At 41.0% G+C, this 27,680-nt stretch overlaps 1 long non-coding RNA gene across 1 annotated transcript in view; it reads left to right on the top strand.

Annotated features, from left to right (window-relative positions):
• The first annotated feature begins 2,673 nt into the window (after positions 1-2,673).
• The window catches only part of LOC124066699, a 36,980-nt gene continuing 11,973 nt past the window's right edge, over positions 2,674-27,680 (top strand). Inside the window, exon 1 of the long non-coding RNA XR_006844642.1 lies at positions 2,674-3,303. This is a non-coding gene — a long non-coding RNA (uncharacterized LOC124066699). The remainder of the gene's footprint in view (positions 3,304-27,680) is intronic.

The following is a 27,680-nucleotide window of genomic DNA, read 5'->3' on the forward strand; positions in this document are numbered from 1 at the left end:
ACCACTCAAGCTCTGACTAGACTGATAATACGCAAGAAAGATTTTCAGTGACATCAGGTCAGTTATGTGAACTTTAAAAAAAAACAAAACAGTCCGACCTCTGTGAAGTTCAACAGGGACCACCAGTTATTTACAGAAATGTTCTGACTGAGGTCTGAGGTCCATGTTGAGTGCGGCAGACTGCAGGCAGACCATATGCTAAGTTGTGCGTCACTGTAGGGTAGCATGTCACATTTATAATGCAAACACTTCCTTGGGCACACATGCAAAATACATGGTGATAGGAACATAGAGCAAAGACTGAAGGACACATTGTTTAGCTGAGGTGCTGTTAGGGCACTAAAGGGCAAGCATCTTTAATTGAGGAGCAGTTACACAATAATCAGCACGTCTTGGGTGTCTGACCTTTAGCATAAAGCTGATGAGATGTGGTCTCGGATAACAATTCTCTACTCTGAAGTCACTGACAGACAATTGTCGCTTGTGGTGTCATCTGTCCTAATTGAGATTTTCCAGATTTTCATTCATTTCTAGTTATAGTAAAGATAGCTTTACTTTAGGTTTTTGCTTTACTTTAAATGATATCACACGTGAGGAGCCCACACTTGGAAACAAAGCCATGCAACTGTTTTTGTACTATCTCATTCTTCAAAAATGCTTGCCTTTTTTCCCATTATGCTTCATCAACAGCCATGTATAGGAACATGAGCAAACCTCCACTGAAGGGCTGCCATATAGCTCATATGCAGGATAGAAGGAGCGACTTGTTATACGCTGGGTAAAACCTGAGCCAGACGGGTGCGGTGTTTCCATAATAGTGCTGCATTTTCACTGAGACTGAAGGCGACTGCATAGCAGGGCCACCCATGTCGTGCCGTGCCGGGGCTTGTGCAGTACAGTAAACATGGCAGGGGCCTTTTGGACCGGCTCCTCAAGCCCCTGGCCAAGCTGTCTGTAGTGGATGCCAACCAGAACTGACTGAAAAAAGAGCCAGAGTGTCCTATAAGTTAGCCTAGCCAGTGTATTCCAAGGGCTTGCCCAAGTGGATGAAATATTCACAGCACTGCCAATGGAGATGAAAGTAACTGCAGACACGTCATTAATTTGTCATGTTGTCCAGAGGAAACCTTCTTTTTATTCTAAACCATGGGTTTGCCTTAAGAGATCCCAAAATGAGATTGTGATGGATTTTCTCAATAAAGAAAAGTTACCAAGGGCCGTGCTGCTCCAATTCTCTTAAGAACAATAATAATGATGAATACAGAAGTGAATCACGTAAGTCTGACAAAAGCCTTTTAGCCCAATCTGGTGTTTTCCTTGTGTTTTCAAATATCTGAAAACAGAGCTAGGAGTTTTCTCTTGAACAGGAAACATTTAAAGTTCAGCAAGTATCGTCAAAGTGGGTATTTACCTGAAGTAAGTTTGGATAAAGATGGACACATTGATTATAAAGGCCTATGAACCTGTGAGCTACAGGCTTCCCACTGGCCATCTTTCCTGTTGTCACTGCCACCCACTCGGCGTGGGAACCGACACAAGTTCCAAACTCATGTAATTTCCTGCCTTTTGTAAACACTCCACTGGGAGCTAGATATTACAAGTTACAATCGTAAATATATTGGTCACTGCTCTCGTCAGAATCTGTGTGTGGGTGACGGAAGCAGCAACGCATCATAAGAGCTCCATTAAAAGAAAAAATAAAACTATTGTAATTGCTGGTGTTGTTTCCTGTTTCCCAGTCATTTCTGTATGGAGTGTGGATCACCGTGTTCTTGTTGCCAGGTGCTCTCAATTCCCCCCAAAGCCAAACACACATTTCAGGTTCTATATTTGCTTGCGTGTGTTGTATATAACTTGCACAGTATGTTATACAACATGTAAATAATGTAATGTGTGTGGCCTGCCTAACATACTGATGTGTTATAATATGTAAAGCTGTTTTAGACTTGCACAGTACATGAGAAGCAGCTAATAAACTAATAAACCAAATTCAAGTAATATTTTCACGTAACAGAGAAGGACGCCATGAAAGCACAGCTGTAACAGGCACTTTTTGTCAAATATTTGTTTCTAAAGGTTAAATTTAAAATGGATCCTACTGTACAGGAATATCTTTCAGTTTAATAGCTTTTTATATTTTTACTAAATGTGAAATGGAGTCTCACTGGCCTGGTGCTTAAGATGCTTCCTTACACTCTCTGTGCCCTTTAATGCCTTTCCACTCATCTCATCCTTCATGCCTCATTCAAAGGCAAAGGCCCAACATCAAGCCTTAACCCCACTGTGCAATCACATAAAATGCAGTTGCATTTTCTCCAGAAAGCTTGAATCATTGTCACTACAATAAAGCAAATCAATCAGTTTCTTTGTTTTTTTGACAGCATTTACTCAAGTACTAAACACAAATTCAAGGTATTTGTACTTGGTTATTCCCATTTATTGATACTTCATACTATATATACCAGTGGTGGGCCATCAGGGCCAGCAAGGTCTGCTCTGCTGACCTAAACATACTCAAAAAAATAAATTTATTTATTTATTTTGTTGTAAATATGTAAATAATATGATTTAAATAAATAAATAAAATTAAAATAAAAAATATTCTCCATAGTCTGTTCTCTTCGTGCCACATTTTATCCACTTGGTTGAGCTGCTGAGAGTGTTTTTATCCAATCATATTTCAGCTAGCTTGTGTTGTCAGGTTCTATGAAATCTGCCTGAGGCCTGCAGAATCAACACTGCAGTGTCCCATGCGTACGTGAACGCCGTTCACTTACAGCGCAGTTGGCTATCGCAACTGACTGTCTCCGTTCATAGCCAATCAGATCTCGAGTCTGCTACATCAAGGCCAGCTAGCAGGCCTTACGCTGAACTTGACATGTACGCGTCCTGTGATTGGGTAAGCCCTCGTGAGAGCCTGAAAGAGGGAAATACGTTAGCGATAGAGATCGATCCGTTACTGCTGCTATTGCTGTATTTATTTCTTGACCCATGATGGCTGAAGGAGGAGAAGAGGTAGATTTGGTTGCAGATATACTTGGCACGCCATTTTCAAAACGGACCTTTCAGGAAAAGCTGGATCTTGTGAAGAAGAGGTCGGCCAACCACTATGCTAACCAGCCTGTCCCAGCAGGAAAAAGGGTTCGTCCGCCATTTTCAGACAAGCAACCGTGATCGATATGACGCTCACAGTTTTTGAGAAACGCTACAGATTGTACTGCTGGGAATACCTGTCGCTTGGAACTGATCGATTTGGTTTTTGGAGCTACACTGGATTTGCGTGTTGCGTGGAGATCCGTGTTGGTGAGTGCAAACATTTTATTTTTAATGTGTTTACATACGTCATTCTATCACGTCAGTATTAAACCATTGGTAAAATGACTAAAACACTAAAAATTAAAAAATAAATTCGGATCATCTGTAATTTATATTGTAAATAACGTGGTGCATTGGAGGCCAACATGTTCAATTGTTTTATTGTTGCATGGTCTGAAAAACAAACGCAAATAATCCGATCACTTTGATTATCAATGAATAGTTTGTTTCGTTATCGTCTCGTTGGTGACTTATATGAAACGGCGATAACACGCAGTTTGTTGGACAAACTTGTTTAAGTTCACGTGCTTTTGATGGACAAACTTTAATTAATCCCATTAATCCCCTCTTTTATTTTTTGAGTTTTGACAGTATCCGTGACCTTGGTTTCCTACTCTTATTGATTTTAAATGCTCCGGAAGTGCTGTTCGACTAGCCTATATTAAGGTGATGTAATGTTTAAGTGTGGTTCTGTATGGATACTCGAGCCGTTGTGTCATATTGATGGTATTATGATGGACTGTAAAATTAGATGGGACTAAGTATGACAGTGTACGGAATGTTGTACTTTTTACTTTGCTGCAATTGTCTGACAGCTTTAGCTTCTTTAGTGAGTTTACAAGATTTTTGCATAGCCTACAAAACTCATGGAGAGCTTATACGATATGACGCTTTGTTATGCACAACAGTTTATTGCCTACAAGCTGAAATAACAGATTGTCAAGAATTTAATTGACAACTAATTTAATAATCCTTTAAGTAGCTTATCGTGTAAATTAAAACATTCTGGCTTCAAAAGTACAAAGGTTTTCTGCATGTTTTGTTTGAGCACAGTTAAGTCTCAAAGTTGTCCAGGTGAGCGCCATTTTAAACTATTCAGCTCATTCTTCAATAACAACAACTGTCAACCAGAGTGGTTAATGTTAGTGGTAGGTGCTTATTTATTTTTTTGCTTTTACTTGTTTAACTGTAACAGAATTTCTCAATATTTTGAAGAAGAAGAGGAGGAGGCAGGAGGGCTGTTGGCATCATTTGATTATAAATAAACAAGTGTGTTCACTGTCATCACACATCAAGATTATCAACCATCAGGACTCTGGGAGAGAAAAAGGGAGACCCGTGGTATTCTGGTCTCAAACAAGTTAAAGTAAATTAGCAAATTTAATTTAATGTCATTCAGATTCATAGCTGAGAGAGTTAGCTCACTGATTTTCCAGTTAATTATATCAGTTACCGTGATTATGTGAGACGGACGTTGGAGATTTTCCGATTTTACCATCCAAGCAACAATCAGTGGAATATTTTATGACATGGACGTCACCCAACCTCCTCCATGAAGGAAAAGAGAGCAACCTTCATTCTCAAACAGTGTGAATCAGATACAGCCTGTCTGTCTGTCTGTGTTTCTGTCTGTCTGTGGCCGTGCTCTGCTAGCTTGTCCCTGTGCTCATCATGCAGGCTGAGGTGTGTTAAAGTAGTGGAGGTCATACTATCGAAATGTAGTGTGCCTGTTTGCAGGGTGCTGTCAGCTGTTGACCGTTCAACATGTGAATCTGTGAATGAATAATACTGTACCCACATATTGCAATACTGTGAAGCCCTTTGTACTTTGAGATAGATTCGTATGAGAAGCTTCTGGGTTTGAACCTGCCAGCCAGCCAGCCAGCCAGCCAGGGCCTTTCTGTCTGGAGTTTATATGTTGGCCTTCCCTCCCCAGAGACAAACAGGTTATGTTGACTGGTGACTCTGAATTGTCCTAAGCCTTTAAAGTGGGCATTAATGGCTGTTTGTCTTTATATGAAAAGTGCTGTCCATTTCAGCCAAGTCAGGTTTACTGTGGTTCAGCTCTAAAGTGCATTTTACTAACTCAGTATCCACAATTCAGTAACAACCGGTGGTGACACGGTTTCTTAATTAACTACAGTCAGTCATGTAGGGTTTGTGTAATACTTGCATGTCAGAAACTCATAACAGCTTTATATTGCTTTTTGACGCAGTTCTCTTCCTGCCCGTTTTAATTACAACTCGAAGTCATGCATAACATGCACCAGAGTCCACAAACACGAGTAGACTTCTCATCATTGACCGGACTTCAGCTTTGCTCCAAAGCTCATTTCTTTACAATAGTTTTTTTTTTAATGTGTGTGGGATAATTTATTAGATTGGAATGCTAAACCATAAATACTCTTGAGGGCACAGTTCAGAGGGATTAAGTCGTGACCTTTTAACACAGGGTCGTGTGCTTAAAGTTGCTGACACGACAGTGGAAATTTAGTGTCTTGGAACTGTGGAGAAGACATTATACAAAAACTTTTTCATTAAATGCTTGATGATAGCTTGTCTCTGCCTAAAGTTATGAGCAATTAAAGCAGCATCAAACCTAATTAACAGACTTGATATATTAAACAAAATATTCTTGATGTGGGTGCATGGATGAGATTTGTGGTTACTTAGATTTGGCAAGCTCGTCTTACGATATCACTTTTACATCACGATGAACTGTAACATAGAGCCTGTATATACAGCTGGATTGATTAAAACAGAAGTTTGAGCTTTGTGTGAGATGGATGACTGAAACCGCAGCTGAAATTCCTATCTGATAGCTAGCACTGCTTACGAGTATTAGAATACATAATACTCGATGATTAATTGTCCTTGTTACTAATCAGCCCAAAAGACTGTGACATTATTAGCTCAAAGTAAAGTACTTCTTTGTTCCATTGTGGGACTTCTTGAGGGTGCTTGTGAACAACTTTCATTCTTGGTTTGGTGACATTACACACATTCTTGATCCCAGGTGGATGAATCCTAGGGAAAAAACACATCTAATGTATTACCATGGCATTTAGCTTTAAAAGGCTGTTAACCTTCTATTTAGGACTGTTAGCAAGTAAAACTTTAAATTTATCTGCTGTTTTGTTTTATAAATAGAAGTGAGCCTCAGTTGTACTTTGTGTCCAATTCTAATTGGCAAATGTGGCAAATAGAGCGATGAAGATGGTAAATGTTGTACCTGTCAGTGTCATTTTGAACCATTCAGCTCAAATCACTGCTCAGCCACAGAGCGACCTCACAGAGCTGCTCGCATTGGCTGTAGGATTTTAGTCTTGTTGATTTATTTTGGAATTTGAAAATAGCCTTTTTAACTTTATAACTTTTGTTCATGTGATTTGTGTGTTCATATTCTTTGAAGGCGATTTCACACTTGCAGTGTTGTCAGATTAGTATATTACCCTTAACCCTTCCACAGTGTGAAGAATAGAAAATAAGCACCTGTTAACAATGCTGGTTAACTATTGTGTCTAATTTGTTATTGAAGGATGTGATAAATTATTTCGAATGGCTATTACCTGAAATATTTTTGGACAACTTTTAGATTGAATTGTGCTCAATTTTGGCTGTTTTCAGAATGTTTTCTTTAGTTGACTAGTCTAGGTTTAAACTTCCCATTTAATTTTTTATTTAGCCAATAGGCTAAGTGAAAAAGTGCAGTTCATGACACAGGTGATGATGATGATGCAACTCCTTCTGTACCTTGCAGATTCATGCAGGCTTGAATTACAGCTAAATTTTTCCATCAGATAGCATGAATTCATATCATGATGTATATCTGTTGCTCTTGTCAACGTATTTGTAGTTTGGCTGGAAAACTTGCGTGTGCACCTGTAATAGCAGCTGCATGGTTGACTTCTCTTGTGAAAAGGGGTGCACATCACTCATCTACAAATATGCCTTGCGGTTTTAACTCCAGTTCAGTTATACAGTTAGTCTATAGTGGAATACGTCTCTGCTTGTTATATACTGGTTGAGTATTTTTGGACATATAAAATTAAATGTAATATGTTCAGCGGCTGGTACTTCAAGCATTTAAAAAATCTAAGTATAAACATCAGCCTCAATCCCAAGCATCAGGGTGGAGCAGATCGTCTGGGTGCAAATCATGCAAGTATAGCGCTGTCAGATTGGTGCAGACAGCATTCATCACATTCCTCTACGGATGCCACAGACGTAAGACCAGCACGCCTTAAAGGCAGTGGAGCTGAACCTGGTGCGGCCAAACCATGGAAATCAGAGCTGACTGGGGCACTGACAAGAGAGCACTTTGAGGTGAAAAATACTGTTTCCTCGTCTGCTGCTCGCACCACCCAAAATTTATAAACAGAGCTGATGAATATCTGTGTTGATAGGTACAACAGCACGCATTTCAACAGCAAATTAAACTGCAAATGGCAGCATGGAATGTATTCACGTTAAAGTTTCCTACTCTGTATTAGGTCCAGGTTGCTGTTACAGTATGAATGGTTTCATTCCAGAAGAGAGCTACATCTCTTGCAAAATACAACATGTATGGTTTTTCAGAATCATGAATTATACAACAGTATTTAAGAACAAAAACTCTTTGTAACCTCTGTTCCCAAGTGCTGAGATATATTTAAGTTGCTGTATGCTTCATTGAATGAATTTGTGCGCACAGCTTGTGCTTGAAGTCATCCAGATGTTTATTATTCTTAGTCAACAAGAACTTGATGTGACCATATGCTTTATATTTTTCAATGCATTAGCAGCATTGTTCTTCCACAGTTGTATGCTATTTGACTCGGTTTAGATAGGTACAAACCGTCTAGCTGTAGAAGTGTAGTGTGTTTTTGTAAAAGAAAACTCTGAACTATCAACAAGTGCAGACAGAAATCCAAAAGTACTGCTGCTTTCTAAATCTCATTCCCTCATCTTCACATAGATTATCAGGATGGGGTATTTCTGAGAATGTTAAGTAGGTACCTAACCTAAAAAACAAGAGTAGCAGTGCTGTGAAAGCAAATGGTTTGTTTTTTTTTCTGATCATGGATGGGGATCAGTGGTATGGTTTGTAAAAGAAAACACCAAAAGACAATGTTGCATTATCTAGTAACTTCCAGCTCTGAGATCTTTTCTTGAGGAACTGAAGAGCAAGTCTACAAAAGTGGCTTGGATTGAACATATGCATCGTTTTCACATTTCATTTTTGACATTTTGTCTTCCCGTTCCTGTCTACCATGGGGGCAAAGCGCCAGCAGGAGAGGGATTGTGTTTGACTGTGGTGGACCAAAACCCAGACTACTGACCAATACGTGTTTTGAATCAAGACTCAGAGGATCAGATTTAAAGTGATGGAGTGGAGAATGGAAGTAGGCAGAGCCTTGTGGGTTGGCAGCCATAAGGAATTGTAAAAAAAAAAAATTGAAACTAGAGGACAGCCAACTGGATGGCATCTGTAGTCAGCAAGCTATTGCCTTTATTTCCTCGGATCAAAGGTAGCCGGTTTTCCAGGTCTGTTTAGAGTACATCGCTCAAGCTCCAAGTTGGCAAGTTTTACCTGCAGTAATAATAATAATGCTTTTGATTTGTGATCCACCTTTCATATTAAGATGCAGCTTGGATGCCTTTTTGTCAGTATGTGGACATTTTTGAACCACAGGAAATACATATTAAGACAATTTTTGTTACAGTATGTATACATTTATGGGTCCCAAGTAGGTCATTTTGAATAGATTGTCAGGACAGAATTCACAACAGTACAGATAGCATGTGTCTGTAATTCATCAGCCACTTGAGGGAAAGATATCAATATTGGCATCTATCTTACTGTTTTTAGCTTGTCCCATGTCCCATCTGTTACATGGAAGGGGCAGGATTTATGACCTATGGTGGAGCCAGCCACCTGCGGGCGATCAAGTTGTTTTGACCTCACTTTTGGGGAGCTCTCATGTAACCCACATTTATATACAGACTGATTGATTGGTAGCATAGCTCGGTTAGCATGACTACAGTTCAGAATGGCTTTCTAAAGTCTTCAAGTTTTTTTCCCAGCTGCCATTGCTGTCCATGTCTCGTATGTGTACCAAGTATGGTGCGCATGACACCAGAGAGTAGACCAGAGCTGCCTGTTGCCTTTTTGGCAACACCTGGCTCGTGTTTAACTGGCCCATAAATAGATTGTCCTCCAAATGCAAACCACCTGGACGGGGTCAAACCACTGTCACATGCATATATTTCAGTGCTTGGAAAAAAGGATGGTGTGAGATGTGACATTTATGGAATATAGTGTGTTACATAGTTGAAGTTGACATGTATCCACAAGAGCCTCAGCTACAGTTGGTGACTGTTAAAGCCATATGGTGTGTGAACGCTGAACACATGCATGCATGATGTCTACTACTATAAGTTAAGTAAAAAAAACAACAACTACATTTACTCTGAGTGATTTTTAATCGTCTTGTAATGGTTTTACTGCTTAGTCTTGTATAACTAACGGGTTTGGGTGGCCTCAATTACACAAGAAATGTCTGTGTTTGGTTTTCTCTAATTGCTTTCGCATGACTTGGTTACAGGTGTCAAGCAGAGACTTTTGGTAAATGTTTGGCATGCTCGAGTAAGCAAAGTTTCAGGACCTACCTGGAATAGTTCAGGCTTTAAATAGCAGCAGGGCGTTACCCATTTCCTCCTCCGGCTCACTTGATGCAGACTCACATGAACTGATGAATTACAAGTTGACTGGAAATTATGAAGACTTAGAGAAAATAAGAGCAATTTTGCTGTAATTGCCATCAAGCTGTTAGGTCTTCCAGTGCGAGTGTGGTGGGAGGCAGGTATTTTTAGAATCAAATCACCTCTGCTCCAGTGGCATGGTACTCAAGCACAACATACCTTCTGTGTTGTGCTTTCCTCCTTAAGACAAGTACTTTCCCTTCTATGTTTCGTGCATTGGGCAGGCTGCCAAGCCTTTGGCTTCACAAAGGGTCACTGAGCAAAAGCTTTTTATAGAACTGCCTTTTGCTGACTCAAACAAACAGAGCATCAAATCCACTGTCCACCATACCAGGTGGCACTCAGTTTAAGTTAGGTGCAACAAACACAAGCAACTACTGACGATTAAAATACATTTTATTTACATGCTTTATCTTTTTTGAGGAAGAAGAAGAAATGCTCACTTGATTACATAACTAGTCTAATATATATATATATATTATGTGCAAGCTTTGTTTTGAGGAGACTCAGAGACCCCTGATAAGCTTATCAACATTATACTGAATGTTCCCAGCTACAAAAAAATGCTTCACAGCTTTTAGCTTTAAGATACTTTATAGATGCATTTTTGTGATGACAACTGATTAGTCTCTGAACTTGACAGTGACCAGTGTTGGACAACAACATTGATGTTGACTCAAACAGAAGTTTGACTCCCCATTTTAGTTTGAACACTAAGCAGCAGAGGAAATGCAGAGTGGCAGACTGGTGTTATGGCATTTGAATGTGTTGATTGTTTTCCATAAACACCAATTGGCACTGCAAACTACTAGCTGACTAGTTGTAGTGGAACTGAAATTATTACATAACCATAAGACCACACTGACAGTAGTTTTGTATTTTCATGTGATGTTGCCTCAGTTTTCTTTTGAATATTTATTTGGGAATTTAGATTACAGATGTACTAGAAAAAGGAAAATAACTTGTGTTCAAAATGTTACCAGGCTACACTTTAAGCTACTCTTCAGTGGTGAAGCTTTAAGTTTAAGTCCAGTCCTGGGCAGCAGAGCTCTTTGTGTTCGATGTGCCATTGTTCTGACAACTAGAAGATTATAGGATCTGTCAGACTACAGATTAACTCACAGTCCACTGAAAGTTGTCATGTCACTACACTACACTCTCTTACTGGAAGTGCACAGATGAGCTCACACGCGCACACACACACACACACAAAGCAGCAGCGGACAAAGTTACACACAGGAACAAATCAGACACTTTTGTTTTATCGTACTCATGCTTGAGATGATTCATTATTGAGCTCTGGCTTTAACACACGTGCACACACAAAACACACAGATGCTTGAGATCAAACACATGATGAAATATAGGTCAGTGTTGGGAAAACAGACAGCATACACAAATGGTATGACGTACACCTTCACCCACCCAGATACAGGAAAACATACATGAAACACACCCTCTGTCTCAATCCTACCCACATTTAACCACACACCGGGTTTACTGTGTGTGTTGCTTATGAATCATTACTGTAAACTTTCTCTGAATTTCCCCCTCCCCACGCTCCTTCTTTCCTTGTCTTTCTTTCAAAATAAACAATTGTTTAAATCTTGAACTCTGTGAAGTGGTTCACGTGAATCAAATATGATCAAAAAGCCATGCAGAGCTGTCAGAAAATACCGTTTTTAAGTGTGCAGAACTGTACTTTTTTGTTGAAAAGCAGCAATACTCCAGAGTCTGACCACCACCCCATTGAAAACATCTGAAAGGGTCCCATCTTACACTGCACAGCATGCAGCACAGTGCAAGTGTCATTTCTAGTTTACAAACTACACAGTTGTGATTTTCATGCCCGATGAAGTATGGTCACATACACTGTTGGCGCATTGCTATGTTGAGGCAGCTCAAAGCCACTGTGCCAATGACCTTCGACTAGGTTTTCTGCTGCTAACAGTTAGGGCTAACCTGAAAATTTTGACTACTGCCATTGGTAATCACCATCCAAATCAGTAGTCCTGTACTTTGTTTTATAGTGTTTTTTCCAGAGGAAGGAGTTGCGACGCCTGCGCTGTTGTCTTGTATGTGTGGGGCTTAGTTTTTGTTAGGGACAATTTGGGTAGAGGTGTTTAGGGGGTTCAAGGAAAAAAGTCTGGGGACCACAACCCTAAATACACTTGGGCCATTCACTGTAGACGGGGGAACTATAGATTGCTGAAAAAGAGATGCAAATTAAATGTAATAACTTACGGGGATGTTCAGACATTACGAGTATAGATATGGTGAAAACAAAGTGTTATGTTGTCCTCGATACAGAGTATCAGTGATTTGTCCGCATACTCGCTCTTGCTAGACAATCTTCATCCAAAATGAGTGCACTTCTTGGAGAGGTTTTCAGCAGCTTCAGCCATCTGTCAGACAGTTATCTGTGTCTGTGCTCCATACAAGTATTTACAAGTGTATTTGTGTGTGTGTGTATGTATATGTGGTTGGCTTTCACACTTGAAAGAAATGAGTCATTGTCGTAGTTAGAGTCTGATTGGTCTAAATAAGTGTCAGCTGAGGTGCCATTAGATTTTTAGTGTGATGAAAGCGATCTGTTTTCAATTTACATAGAAGAACTGCCCACATGACAAGTTACCAGACTTTAATCAGTATGGCAGTGAAACTATCAAAATGTTCAGAGAATTATCCATATTTCAGCAGCAGTGAACTGGTTGGTAGCATCAATCAGCAAAAAGAATCAACACACTAAATGAGAGCGATTGAAGGGATTATTATTGCGTGTAGGATTGTCAGCCCCAGGGCCTCAAAAACCATCAAGCAGCTCTGGGAATACAAAATGAAACTCACCCCTCTTGAAACTCTTACTTTCTACGATGCCAGAAGGCAGTTCTAACATGACTTGTACTGTTTCCAGCAGCTGCAATTATAAAGGTAGAATTCATCTTTATAAACTTTGTGTTATTGAGACATCTGTCATTTGTCTGACTAACACGATGATTTGAAGAGACTGCATCTGACAGTTTTTTGCTTCCTCTGAATTTGGCATGAATAATGCTCGAGTAACATAAGAGTATAATCTTGAATTTCAGTTCTAACTGTGTACTTACACTCAGATCTGATGAACCACGTAAGACTATGCCATGCTATACACATGCAGTTAAGGTATGTAAAGCTGAAAAAGCAGGGTATATGTATAAAAACTTCCTTATCTTGAATATTTTTGCAATCTTTTGACATTTTATTATTTTCACAATTAACAGATTAATTGTGAAAACAATACGAAGAGTAATCATTAATAAAAAATAACTGTTGGTTGCAGCCATATGCATGAAAGGTTCAGTTGTTGTTCAGTTGTTGTTGTCACAAGCAAGGAGATGAATGTATAAATGTTATCACTGCATGGGCTCTGAAACACTTGGTAAAACCATTGACAGGAAGCAACGTTCATTTGATCGCAATGATTTTTGGAATTGTGGCTGTACAAATTTAGAATAGCAGGGTCATTTGTGCTGAGAGTCTACAGACAGAGTTCTTCACTCCCTGAGAGCTCAGGAATGAAAGAGTGGAGGTGCGGTGGAAGGAATGTTTGATGTGCATGTTTCTGCCCATAGTGCAGAGGTAAAGAGGGAGAGTGGAATGAATGCTAGCGTCCACCCATGAACCATGGCCCTTGACTCTCAATGCTTCAACGTGATAGCGTGCACAAGGAATTTATGCATAAATGAGTTAGAGACAGGGTGGGTCTGGTAGAACATGAATAAATTGACAGACAGACAGACATATGACCTGCGAGTGGCTGCACAGCCGTTTGTATAGCCTCGCCTTTTATTGGTTTCAGTTTAAGCCCAATCTTTGAATCTACACACTGGTCTCATTTAGCCCAACTCATGCTAGGTGTGGCACAGTGGCAGGCGAAAGGAAACCAAAACCAAATGGGCCCCGGGCTTGGCCCCTTAGCTGAAGCCGCCGTTGGTCCCTCCAGGAGCTGGCTGCTGTCTAGTGGCTGCCCATGGAGAAAAGAGTGTAAATCAGGCTACACAGGCGTGGTCCGCCGCACAGTTCACCACTGCACAGCCAGCCACATTGTAGATTGGCAGAGGGACAGTGAGCAGACACAAGCACCATATCCTAATGTGCAGTGAGGGGTTCACAGGAGGTGGGAGAGGCCAGCTGTGTGTTACTGTTTTTGAGGGCATTTTCTCTTAATGAAGAAAGACACCTCTGGCAAAACAGATCAAGTAAGATGAGGACAGGGAGGGGAGGGAATAGGAGCAGCACAAGTCTTTTAATGTGCTGGTACCATTGGAGGTTTGGAGCACTAAGAAAACAAGCGCCATGTCCAAACTTCATGAGGCGAGCAGTGAACATGCAGTCTGGAAGGAGGAGGAGGAGGAGGTGACTGAGTGCCTTGCCAGCCCTGAGATTTAAACCAGAGCTCTTGGGTTTGTTGACTTTCTCGTAAGAAGGCAACAGCCATGCCAACTCCATTTCAATTCACATGGCTACTTTGCATGAGAGATGGTGAAAGCATACCTTTTAGTACTTTGTGTAAATGAGCCATTTGTTTTAGTGTCACAGTTAGTGTGTGTGTGTGTGTGTGTGTGTGTGTGTGTGTAGTTGTGTATGTTTTTCCTCTTGAATGTGTCATCATGTTGTTCTGCACTGAAATTAACATATGTTTTGCACAATACTTTTTCTCATAGTAATGATGTGTTTATGAGCTGTTGTATCTACCTTAGTTGATATCACCGCCAAGCTTTATTAAAGTAAAGTACTGTAATATATGGGCCATCCTTATTGTTGGGCCCTGGACATGTTGTCATGGAGCCTAAATTGTGAAACAGTTGCACTTCAGCCTTACCAAAGCTTGAGGGATGGGTGTTCATTCAAAGGGACATTTCTCACAGTCCAACAAGTCGATTTCTGGTGCATGTTGGTGGCATCTCTCAGATTCTTTAAGTTTGGTTTGTCTTCAAGCCAAGGGTTACCATTTACCCATGCCCCCAAAACTGTGACATTTGGTTTTAGAAGAAGCTGCAAAGTCAGCCACTTAAAGAGACTAGCACTTCCAGTAGACATACCCAAACAGACAGATGCCTTTAAATGGGAAGCAGCAGTTGCACTAAAGCTGGAATGTTTACAACAGTATCCACGTGACCACAAATCACTGGTGTATTTAGACAGGCCACAACCAGACCAACACGCATCAGTGGAGGAACATGGGAGCGTCATATGGCTCTGATGCAAGACGCCAAAGACAACTGGATGACATCAGTGGGGTCTACCGCAAAGCACAGCGATGTGATGGGGTTCAGTTTTGTGAAAATTCAGAATCATTGCTGATGGTCATGTCCTTGTGGACTGAACTGAGGTCAAAGTGTCTGGGAGATATGTAATTGGTTAAACAATGAAGGGAAAGAAAACGGATAACAAACAATCTGTTTTTTAAATTGAATATAACAGAACAGATCTGAACTCAGTGCGTGGGAACCCGTCTGCCAGTTAACACAAGATAAACAGCACAAGATAACATACGTGAAGATGCATCTAAGCAGCTTATTGGCAGTGTATGCATGATCAAAACTGTTATCTCAATGCCACAGTTTTATTCACTTTTGGAGTTTTTTAAGGGAACACTTGCCAGGTAATAATACCACTTACCGTCACGCTGTCAGCAAGATGTTTCCACGTTCTTAAGGGTGACAATGCTGATCACAGTAAGATTAATAAATGGTTTGATTTTTCCTTTTACACTTTCATTTCATGGACGAGTGATTTAGTGAATTATTTCAGGCATAAGCACTGAAGCGGCACTTTTCTGCAACCATGCAAACATCTGTGTGAAAACTACAAAACTTGAGGTGATAAAACTTATTAGAAGTTTACCAAAGAGCTTTCAGTATAACAGTTTTTGTAACCTAATCAGTTTCTCATTATAATGTGGTTCTATTTTTGATTTCTGTGCCAAAAGGTTAACACCCCTGTCACAGCCTCTGCCAAGAACCAAATGAACTCTTTTTCTGCCAAATACCACCAAAGGGGGCTTAAGCAGGGCCCATTTCAATTGCCTCCCATTAATGTTAACTTTTTGCCTCCAACTTAATAAAAACTGATTGCTGTCTACTTTAATTTTAAGATATAGCAGCTGTCGTCTGTGTTTCTGCTATTCACTACTTTATAATCACTCACAATTTAGAGATTTTAGATTATTCAGAGAGTACAAACACGCAGCATATAAAGTGGCTTACAATAGAATTTTCAGAATTTCAGAGTGAATTTGTGGTGAAAATGTTTTTTCACTAATAGTTCTAATACATTCAGTGTGCAAGAAACTTAATAAAATATTGGCTCTCATGGCTTTGAGAAGTGTTTACTTCTCTGTCTATGTGCAGGAATGACGAGTTTATTGGACACCAGCACTGACTTTATTGGAGTCATTCTGGATACAAGTTGAGATTATGCCATTGATCTTGACCTTGAGATGGGCTCTCAGAGACCAACTCATCCTCAAACCCAGACATGGTCTACTGTCCACAGCTTGTTAAGCTGAGCTCTGGGCTATCCTCAGATGTGGACTGTATGACTCCTGCTGTGGGACATCCTGTCAGGCCAACTTTCTGTCAGCAGCTCTAAAGTTATGCTGCCTGTCTTTGGCGGTTCCTGGGGTTCATCTTAAAACCTGCTGGAGAGGACGGGGGTTTATTGAGACCTTCAGTAATTCTGGGAACAATACTTTGCATGTTCCCACGTGTCTCCCTCTCAGTTTTTTTTTTTTTTTTTTAATAGAAAGGCACTTGTCTGTAAGCAAAAGTGTGCATGTCCATCACAGAGTGTCAGGTTTATCCAGCTGTACAAGACTAAAGCTACAGCTGAACAATGTTCAATGTCTGCCACATTTCTATAGAGGCATTTTTGTATACTTAAGGAAAACATGAGTGCAGAAGACTCAAAGCCCCAAAATGCACTGTAATCAGTGTTAGAAGAAGAAGAAATCTAGCAGATAAGGCTTGTGTAAATACTGCCTGAGTATATTTAGATTATCACGTTGAATGAAGGTACCAGCATACGAGCAAGTTTCAGTGTTGGTGTAAGGCTGAACGGAAGGCAAGCATGAAAGCCCTATAGAAGCCTTTATGGTTAAAAAGACTTTGTTTTGTGTCAGTGACATGATTGTTCAAAGTTTCGCTGCTTGCTAAAACATGTATTACACTTGTTGAAATGAACACATGAAATGTTTTTCTTTCCTCGAAATGTTAGACATGCATGTACATGATGAAGTAAAAAAATCCCTGAAATAGTTTTGAAGCACCTTATCAAAGCATCACGACTTTGTGCACAAGTCTTTGTAAAGATAAAGAAAAAGTTCAGTACATCATTCAGTTCCTGTCCAGATTTTACAGATATTCTGTGTCTGTAAATATACGTTATCCATTCCATTGAGCAGAAGCTCCTTAGTAACCTTGTTACCATACAGCCATGCCTTGAGCGATCACAGTTGGACCTTGTCATATATGCCAAGTACAAATTCCCAGAGAACACCCGGGCTGATGAATGATAGAAAGACAGCCTACCTGTTTTATGTAAACTAACTGATAGCATTCAGGACCCTGATGATGTGATTTTACACTTAGATGTCAGCATTGGTTACTGAAAGTTATTAGTTAGTTTTAGTTTACAGCTTCCCTCGTAAGATGGGTGGATGTTATGAAAACTCACTGAAAATTAATAGTGATCAATTAAAGACACAATGAAAATTAAATATTAAATGCTATGTGCCTTAAGAGATTGGTTACACACAATAAACATTATCGTTTGCAGCATGACTGATGTTGGCCTAGATGGGCGGAACATGCAGGCTTCGTTATCGTTTATTTGCTCAATAAAACATGATCACTGTCGGTGACTACAAGCGTTGACAAAGTTATCAGCGATGTTTTCTGTGACTTGAGAAGAAGGACCGAGGAGATTAAGAAACAACGTGAAGAAATTTGAGCCTACGTCTCATTGATGGATGTGATGTACAGGTAACAGATAGAAGCAGGTCTCTAATCTAAAACCAAGTTTTTAATTGTTCACTATTACTTTTCAGTTCATTTTTATAACATCCCTATCCCTATATCCATATCCTTATATCCCTTGAGTTTTCAAAAGCATTAGGTGACTTTTGAACTTGCATATTGGTAAAATGACAGAAAGGTCTTTTCCCTTTTATTAAAAATTCATTTTTGTGGCGTGGTGGAGTGTTGTGGCCATGGGAGGAGGTTATTTTCTACTCAGAGTAAACTCATGAACGACACAGTGACATAATGTTAACCTCTCACAAGGCAATTACAGCCCTCTCTGGCCTCAGTTTCCCTCATCACATCACAGGATTCTGATATGTTTCCAGCTGCGTAAAAGAGCAACACTATCACTAGTCTGTGTGTGACTCTGTGGCTGGACGAGCATGAAGTGGGTGTGTGTTTGGGCTTTGCTGATGTTCAGCCCTCCATACGCACTAATGTCAAAACAGCTGAATTTCAGAAGTGACGTCAGGTCGTGTTCTAGCACACTGCATCTAGCGATGAATTGTAGCCAGGCGAGGTCCAATCAAAATATTTTTCAGTAGAATCAATAGTTATTACTTGTATGCGTGATGTTGTGAAAATCTGCATAAGACAAAAATTGAAATGATTATCAGGGGACTTGGTTGTTGAACCTGTGACCTGTCTACCTCAATGTTGTTCTTGTTTGTTTTGATTTTATCCACATACATAATTTTCCGGTATTACATCTGTGGAAAAAGTACCTGAATTCCCAGAAAATCTCTCCTTCAGTTTCCTGTTGTTTCCTGTCTGTTTCGCATAAGGTCACTCTAGATTGTAGCTGCCGATAGCTTCCCAGGTTTTCTATGTTGTAGCTTTGAAGTAGAGTCAGTCACAGTCAGAAATATCAATGTCTATTTCCTTGAGTACAGAAAAATATTTTTTAAGAATAAGTAGTATTTCCCTTTAGGAGTGGTTAATACTGTATCCTCTCAGCAGTCTATCGGGGTTGTTTGAACTGGCTTCGTTGTTATGTTTGTCTGACCACTGCATGACCACACTGGAACAAAATCCACGGCACAAATGTAATTATGGTCATTTGCATTTTGCTCTGATCCTATCTTACGACCTCACTCATGTTTCAATATTTTTATTATTATTATTATTATTTATATTTTTTTGGCATAAATCTCTTCAAAAATACAAAAAGGAAAAGGTACACTCTAATAATAACAGCAAATTATTGGAAAAACTGCTTTAAATTTGTACACTGCTAATTTGAAAATGCATTTCCAATTTGTCTTATGTTTACATAGCGTAAGTTGAAACAGGAAAACATCCTGTTTCAACATGAAATTGGAACATTTCAATTACTGAAGACCATATTTGCTGTGATTAAAGAGTTTCCCACATTCTGAAAAGAAGCCAGAAACAAAATGATTGCTGGAAAAAGGAAGTGAGTCTTTAGAAGCTTTATTTTTTAGGCTAGAATAGAGTTTTGGAAACAGTTTCTTTGTTCTCACAAACTGACATTCATGCTTATATTGTTGCTACTACGGCTACTATTATCTGTTCCTCATCCAGACACATGGACAAATTCCTAAAGGGTGTGATCCGCGTGCAAAGCCTACTACTGGATATTAAGCACATGCCTTCACGCATGTTCCCTGTCAGAGTTTTCCAGGCTAATATAGACCGACCTACCTATAGGCATTGCATTCACAACTCAAATGGCTCTTTTTACTACAGCAGTTCTTTGTGTGGGTCATTCAAATACTGTAGATTACTTTCAAACCTGTGAAAACTAGATCACGCTCTAAGTAGTGCACGGTCAACCCAGAGACTGCAGCCTTCTGCTAAAAGACAACTCAGCGTTTATCTGTATTGTTCAAGTACCAGTTTGGTAACCCTTAAAATGTTAAAAAGCTAACTGAGGCTTGTGTTTCCTTGGCCTAATTGGATGGTGGTTGAAGTACCAACTGAATACCTCTCGACTCTACTGTAGAAACACGTTGGTGCAACGTGGTGGGCTCTGTGAAACAGGCCCCGCTCATTCTCGAGATACAGAGAGCTCATTCTGAGGAAATGGAAACAACAGTTCTTATTTTCAGGTTATTATACACAAATGAAAACATCAATCATTTCTGACAAAAGATCCCCTTCAATCCTACACTTGCAAACATTGCTGCTTGTTTGGAAAGGTTAAACAGTTCTGTTTTACAGACCTGACCGTACTTCACTACAGAGAGGAGCTTTGTGGAGTTGCTCGGCCAGTCAGTATGAGCCTGAACCTTTTGTGTGAGCACCCTGACCAAAGCTAGGGTCAGTGGTTTTAGGAGGAACATGTAAGAAACCTCTGCCAGTGCTAATTCTTCATTCCATTTCATACAAGCTTCACTTTCTAACAGTTTCTTTAGGTTTAGCGAGGCAAAGCCATGCACTTACCCCCCGTCGTGAAACTCACACAACATAAAGAATGTGTTCTAGTCACATGCATGCAGCCCACCATTACAGACTTCCAAAGCTGTTCCAACATATCCTGGTTGACCTCACATAAGAGACTGGCATCAACCACTTCAATGCAATCAAGGGGCACCCAAAAGCACTGCTGCCGGACACATGCAAAGATGAAAGGGCCTGCTAGAGCCCTGCGGTGCGAACACCAGCGACTGGAAAAAGTACTCATGTGTGAGTATTTTTTCAATCATCAGTCTTACATGTTTTAAAAAACCAGAAACACAAACCCACTACATAGCAGATCCAAATCTCCACTTCAGAGTAGCATTTTTTCCACTTTGCTGTCCAGATAATTTCACTGTATTAACTGATGGCCATGCTTTTCAGGGTACTTTCCAGAAACCCTTCTGTACTGATCTTCCGGTGTGAAGCGTCATCCCAAACCTCTGGCTTTGTTTAAGAATTAATGTGTCTCAACTTCTGTAGTTCACTTAGCCTTTTCCTCTGCAGTCCCTTTCATATGCTCAGTGGGTCCTTGGACCTCACCCAGCAAAGGATGCTGAACTTCTTGTGTCCACCTTTCATGTGGTTCCAAGCAATGGGAAAAGAACAGGACACACACACACACACACACACACACACACATGCAAAATAACAGACAGATACAGGAACAAACAAAAAAAAGAGACAAATAGTCATACTTTCAAAACAGATTCCAAGGATAGATTTCATTTTCTGTGTTTGGTGGCTTTAGTTTCTGACCGCTGCAGCTGTGAACACTGTTGCCTCTTGACTGTTTTGGTGCTGTGCTGGCTCACTGTTGTTGTATGTTACAGCCAGATGTCTAGAAAGTAGAATGTTTTTGTCTTTGCAGTGTGTTCACACCGTAGCTAAAGTCACCCTGAGGTTTCAGTTCTGTTCAGAGACAAGAACCATTTAGGAATGATGTTTCAAATGAGACAGTTTGAACATGTCAAAGGCAAAAATTAGTGCAGGAATGAGAATGAATGAGTCATTTAAAGTTATTCTTACTCCCTACACTAACATTGCGCCCTGACAGGAAAACAGGATCCTCTGAATTTATCTTTCCCTGCGTTTTGTCTCCCTGCTCCTCTCTATTCCCTCGTGTACTCTCTGCGCCATTCAGTCACATTCCCTTCCCGTTGCCTTTTGCCAGCGCTCCGGCTCTGTAATGACAATCCCAGATGTGGCTTAATAAATACTCTGTGGCCTGACGATTGAACCCTAGCTTCACTCAAGGAAGTTCACTGGAGATCCATGTGTAAAGGCACCAGCAGATGAGCCCACTCATTCTGAAATGGAAGATGTTTTTATTCTTCAATAATAGAGCGTGCAGGAGGCACAGGGGCTGGGAGAGAAGCGTACTCTCTGCACGCCCAGAGAGTATGGTTCGCATTAGGGACACATCATATTTCATGTCTTTTTATCAAGAAGATGGTCAGGACTACGGGCTGTGTGGAGCTAGTGAGACCGCAAGCTAAAAATACATTTATGTGCCACAATTGAGGCTGCGGTAGTACGCCCTTCACATGCATTGAAATGATTTAGTGCGTACCAACGTCAGCAGCATCAGCAGGCCTAAAGACACAGTGTGTATATTTACATGGTCGTGTTGTATAAGCACGATAGGTCTCTGTTAACACTGATCGTGAGATGCACATCTAGTATAGAAGTATGCATGGGACAGTAGCTTGAGCTCATGAATCCACTGGCCTTGCAATTCGGGCAGCAGGACTGTTTACCAGGTTCTCACTTGACGTTGGTGCCTAACAAAATTCTAAGATGGTTTGCCAGCTGCCACAGAAGAAGAGAGTGATGAGAAAACATGGAGGAGAATGAAATTTTAAACACAAACCAGGATGGATCCCAGGACAAATTTTGTGTGATTTGTTTACATTGCTGTCACTGACAGGCTGGTGTTTATTTCCACCTGTTAGTACTTGAAGTTATTGCTCCTATTTGGAACCTTTAAAGCTTTGAAAGAACATTAGTTTTAGTGTTTTTAGTCTTGTTTGTAACCCAAATGTCATCTCACGTGAGACAGTTGTGTGGAATTCCAAAATAACAAAACACAATAGTCAAAGATGATGAACTAGTATGTACTAGTATTATAAACCATTTCTTCACTGATATAGGACTTTAGTCTCTTACAAGCTATTGAGCTATTTGACCCCGGAGTGACCTATCTGACGCGCTAAGTTGTCCAAATTTCCTTACTAGATCAGCAATGTGTCCACACGTCTCCATTGATTGTTCCATCATACAAGGTTTATTCTCCGTGCAACAAAAAATGTGTGTCCATTCATCTTCCCAGCATTCAGCACCTGTGTCTTAGCGGTCAAAAACCGTTTGCCCTTCCGGGGTCACACAACACCTGGCGACCCCAGATTTCCCATTACCTTTATACCATTTATGACCTGAATGACCACAGCGCCCCCTATGGTACCCACAACAAATACAGATTCACCCTGCTTCCCCGTAACATTGCATTTGGCTCCTACAACTGGATTTACGGAGGAGTTGCTGTATTGTGATATATACTGTTTCTGTGAATTACATAGTGTGATAGAGGATTTTGAACATATCGCCCACCTCTATTGAAATGTAAGACGGTAAAAGAAGCTGTTCAAAAACAGATGTGCATGTTGTTGTGTTCATAAAAGCCTTTACATGAGCTATGAATGACTCTTGGATCATTTGTTCATGGTGGTTACTGTTTACAGTGAGCCTGTGTTTAATTTTTGCTCTGTTTTCGCTAAAATTAGCTTCCTATACCCCTCGATATTGCATGCACATGCAAGCTGCTGTTGTCTATGCACTTGTAGGTGGGCTTCTCTGTCTCTCTACGATGTCTTCTTCATGAATACTGAACATATGAGGTGATGTCTACATGTTAATCAGTTGTATTACCCAGATCCGCTCATTTATCTCTCTTTGTCTCCGTGTCCCTTCTCCTCCTCCTTTCCTTTTTTTCATGCGTAGGCTGCATTTGAAAAGACAGGAACTTAAAAACAGGGACAGTCTTCACTGGTGGAAGAAAGCTGCACAGTCATGCAACTTTATTGGGTCTCTTTTCTCTGAAACAGAACCCATCCCCTTTCCCTTTCAGCTCTTATGAAGTATGAAGTATTAACATTCTTTGACCTTTGTCCTTGAACCACTAACTCTTTGCACACCCCTGTACAACACCCGACAGCCATGGACACACGACAGACCGAACAACAAAAAGCTCAACACCTTGTGATGTACCACTGGCTTATCAAATTGCTGTGACTGATCCTTTAACAAACAAGTGCCTAATCTCACATCTACCAGACACAAAGACCCATTGTCATGCTTTGAAGTGTCCTGGCAATCTGACAAATCACTAACTTTGGTTGACAGCTGTCTTTGATGAGTGGTGGGAATCAACCAAAACAAAGTTCATGTGCTTATGCAACCAAAGCACTGGGCTAAAAGCTATGTACAGGAACGGTTCTGTTTATCGGTTTATGTGTAGATTCGCACAAAAGTATGTGGGGTTTGATCAAAGGACGCTGCAAAGCAGTGTAATTTGTACGACAGAAGGTGGCATTTCATGTAAGTATAATCAGTTTGTTAAGGGCCTCGGGTTTCGCTCTACTCCACTTCACTTGGCTGTGAAGTACCAGAGCACATCCATCTTTCTGTCTCCCTGCTGGCTGCCATCTCTTTAACACCTCTTTAACACCACCTGTGACTTATTTCACCTCCAGCTCTGGCCCAGTTTTTTCAAACACCGCCCACTGCTTGGCCTGTTGCTTGATGGCCTGCTAGTTTGGGTCAAAACTTCCTCCCCCTTTCCAGTACAGCAGGACGAGGACAATTAATTGTCAGGTCCTCTTCATCCCATTAGTACTGAACACTAAGGAAGGGGGACAATGTGCACCTCTGAGAGGGTGGGACTCATCCTGCATTGATTTCTGTGTCGGGTTCAAGTGTCTTCCGATGCATCTTTTGAATGTGAAAGGCTCAGCACCCGTAGGGTTCACATCGGCAGTTACGATGGATTTCATTAGTGAAGAGATTCACTAATGAATAACGGGTAAAGGATTCAGTAATGATGCAGTCAACTCATTTCATCATAGTGCACTGCTGTTAAGCAGTTAGCCGATTAATCGACCGTCGTCCAACCACTGCAGACAAATGGTAGATGGCTCAGTAAAACAAAGTGGAATATATTAAAGTTTTGCCACTGGTTTTAGTGGAAGAAATGGCCGTGTGTGTCTTACGTTAGCCCACGCCACAGACTGACCTCTGTTTAACAGAAGGTGTGCCGCTCATCAGATCAAATCAGCCACAGTCACCACGAAACAACATGAATGAGAGCCCAAATGTGTGTTTGACAAGCCACTCGCACAGCATACCATATGCATGAGGGCATGTTGAATTACGCTATGATCTCAAAGCTGAGTGTGTGCAAGCCACACAATTGCACAATGGGATCACAATTCACAAAGCAGGTTCAAAAGGGTGTTACATGAAATAAATCACACCATTGTTTGGTATCCCCCAGTTACACGAGAACCAACACAGTGGATGAACTGGTCGGAGCCCTTTCTGTCATTATTTCATATATGCAGTGACGTATGTCTTCAGCTTCACCTCCAGGGTATTTTTCTCCTTCAAGCAGGGAGTTGTTTTTTATTTGTCATCAAAAGGCTACATTAAACAATGAGAAATGATAGCTCATCTTCGCAGTGCAACATCATCCCCTTAAGGGTTGTTTCACTTGTTTATAAATCTGTCAAGTCAAACAACAGATTTAAGTTGTTTATAAATCTGTTGTTTACATTAAGCACAATAGTTTGAGCTTAACATAAACAAAATGAGGCCTTGTGTTGATTTTATGTAGTGGAGCCTCTCGAGTTGGGGGTCAAACGTAGCATGATCTCATACTGTACCTGGCCTTGCTTCGCAAACCTGGATGCAGTTAAATGTGTCTGCTTCCCTGCATATGCATGGAGAAACGTGCGCATGCCTGCATGTTGGCCTGCGTGCGTCTTCTTGTCCGTCTGTTTGTTCAAACACAGATTCTGACACCCTCTTATGTAGAAGTCAGTGCTTACGTGTGGGTGTGTGTTTGTGTACAACACATACACCAAAATGACAAAGAAAAAAGAAGGGGGCTATAAAAAAAAATGTTCCCATGGAAGTACTGTGAGCTCTATGGTGCCCTCAATTTGTTTAGTTGCTCCTGTCAAGCTAATGAGGTGAGTGAGTGAGGGCAGCCTGGTGGAGGCAGAGGTCAGCCAAGAGCCAGTGCTGCCTGCCAGGCTGCTGTGCTGCGAGGCTGCCGCCCAAAACCCAACTGCAGATCTGGTACGGCACGGCCCCCTGGCAAGGCCTGGCACACAGCGTGCCCATCTGCCAAAGATGAGCACTCGCTGCCAAGCAAAGGCAGATTTACACTCCTGTCTGTGGACTGCTTGTCCATGTAAAATAGTATGTATATTGGCACAAACTGTAGATCTTGGAGAGTTGATAGAATGCACACACATAAACACACACACACACACACCATTCACTGTTTGGAAAGGAGTCCGTGTAGCCCCCACAAGACCTCCAGGAGGGTGGACTGCCCCCACCAGCTGCCAATAGAGCACTCAGAATGAATGCTTCAACGCATGCATCAATATGAGCAATTCTTTTAATTATGGGTGTTGTGTGGCTGGTGATGCTGTATTTCCTGGACATGGTTCCAGATATTGGGTCACTCTCACAGACTGAAACCAAATCTGTTCATGATTTAAATTCCTACCGAAGTTAAAATATATTTTCTTTATCTATTTTTTTTCTTCATATGTGGTGTATGGTATGCTTATGTGTCTTACTTTGGTTTGTTTTCCGGTGTTATTTAGTGGTCTATAGGCATACTTAGTTGTACAAATTTGGCCTAACCTCTATTGGAGCCACATGTTGTGCTCAGATGCCGTGGAGTATAAATGTCAGATTAGACTCCATAGCCAGGATGGATCTTCTGTGTATATTTGGCCTCTAAAGCAGACTCTGTTCCCTGTGTAACACAGTTTATTTGGCCAGAAAAGTTAATTCCCTGATTAGTGTTTTAACTGCATAAATTGTAGTTAATATGTAATATGGAATATTCTGTTGCATCCCTCCGGTGTTTTGGAGCGTATCGAGCCTCAAATTCCGCCTGCCTGAACACTCAACGCCTTTGCAGCCTTCAGACTTGCAGCTCTGAGCTGAAAATGAGTCGCCACACCTGCTGGATGTTGCAGCTGTGGCTGTGACACTGAGTCCACAGAAATGGAGAGAGGTCAAGGGTTGCCACCTTTCCACCTCTCAACCCCACCCCCACACCCCCCCACCCCCCGACACACACACCCAACCTGCCCTTCAACCCCTGCAGCACCGCTGTCACACATGTACACATCGACACACTCATATACACACAGCTGAGTGTGATTGGACGCAGGGGTCAAGGTCAGCGAGCAGATGGGGCTTTCTGTTGTGACCTTTGTGTGGACGACAGGGGTTTGATTAGTCTTCTGATGGCTCCTCCCTCATCAGCTCCGACTGGACTTTACCCTCTCCAGTTATTCAGACTGTTTTACAAGGCCATGCAGACAAAATCCTTTCTGTGTAAACAAACTTGCAATTGGAAAAGACTTCAAGATGCCCAGTTAAAATTATCAATTATTGGTTAAATGAACACTTACTTTCCACTCAGTGAGTCTGGCTCACTGAGATCAGCATTTGTGGCCCTAATTCTCCGGTTGGGTGCCATTTAAACCACCGCAGAAGAAGAGCATACAAGAGACACATACGTGAGGATTCATCTGCTTAGCCTGCTTCCCCTGCACTTTGTCTCATTTCGCTTCTGCTGTCGTTGGTTTCGCCTGCTCATCTGAGTCTCATTGTTCATTCTGTCCGGAAGATTATGAAGATACCAGCTTAGAAAACTCTGCACAGACACCATTGGTTTTTATTACTTGTTTTTATTTGGAGGCTGACTGTTGAATTGAAACTTGACAGTTTGTGTCATGTGGATTGTGTGGGACGGTGTGTAGTTGGGCCAGAACATCCTGGATCATTCAGGACTGCATGTCGAGGTTTAGTCTGAGGATTTTTAGGGAAAATCTCTGGATTTTGAAGTGCAGAAAAAAAGAAATGCGTAGATCTTGTTAACTTAATGAAACTCTGAGACGATAACTTGTTGTTTTATTGTGGTGGGAGCCAGAAGCCGAGCCAGCAAGTGGTTTGGGTTCATGTCAAGGTCTCCTCTTTCACAGCATAAGTGCAAACGTGACAATGACGCCAGCTTTCCGCTGTGAGTGGCAGACTCCTTCCTCATCT

Source organism: Scatophagus argus, chromosome 11 (assembly GCF_020382885.2).
Source record: "Scatophagus argus isolate fScaArg1 chromosome 11, fScaArg1.pri, whole genome shotgun sequence".
In the NCBI taxonomy this organism is placed as follows: Eukaryota; Metazoa; Chordata; class Actinopteri; family Scatophagidae; genus Scatophagus; species Scatophagus argus.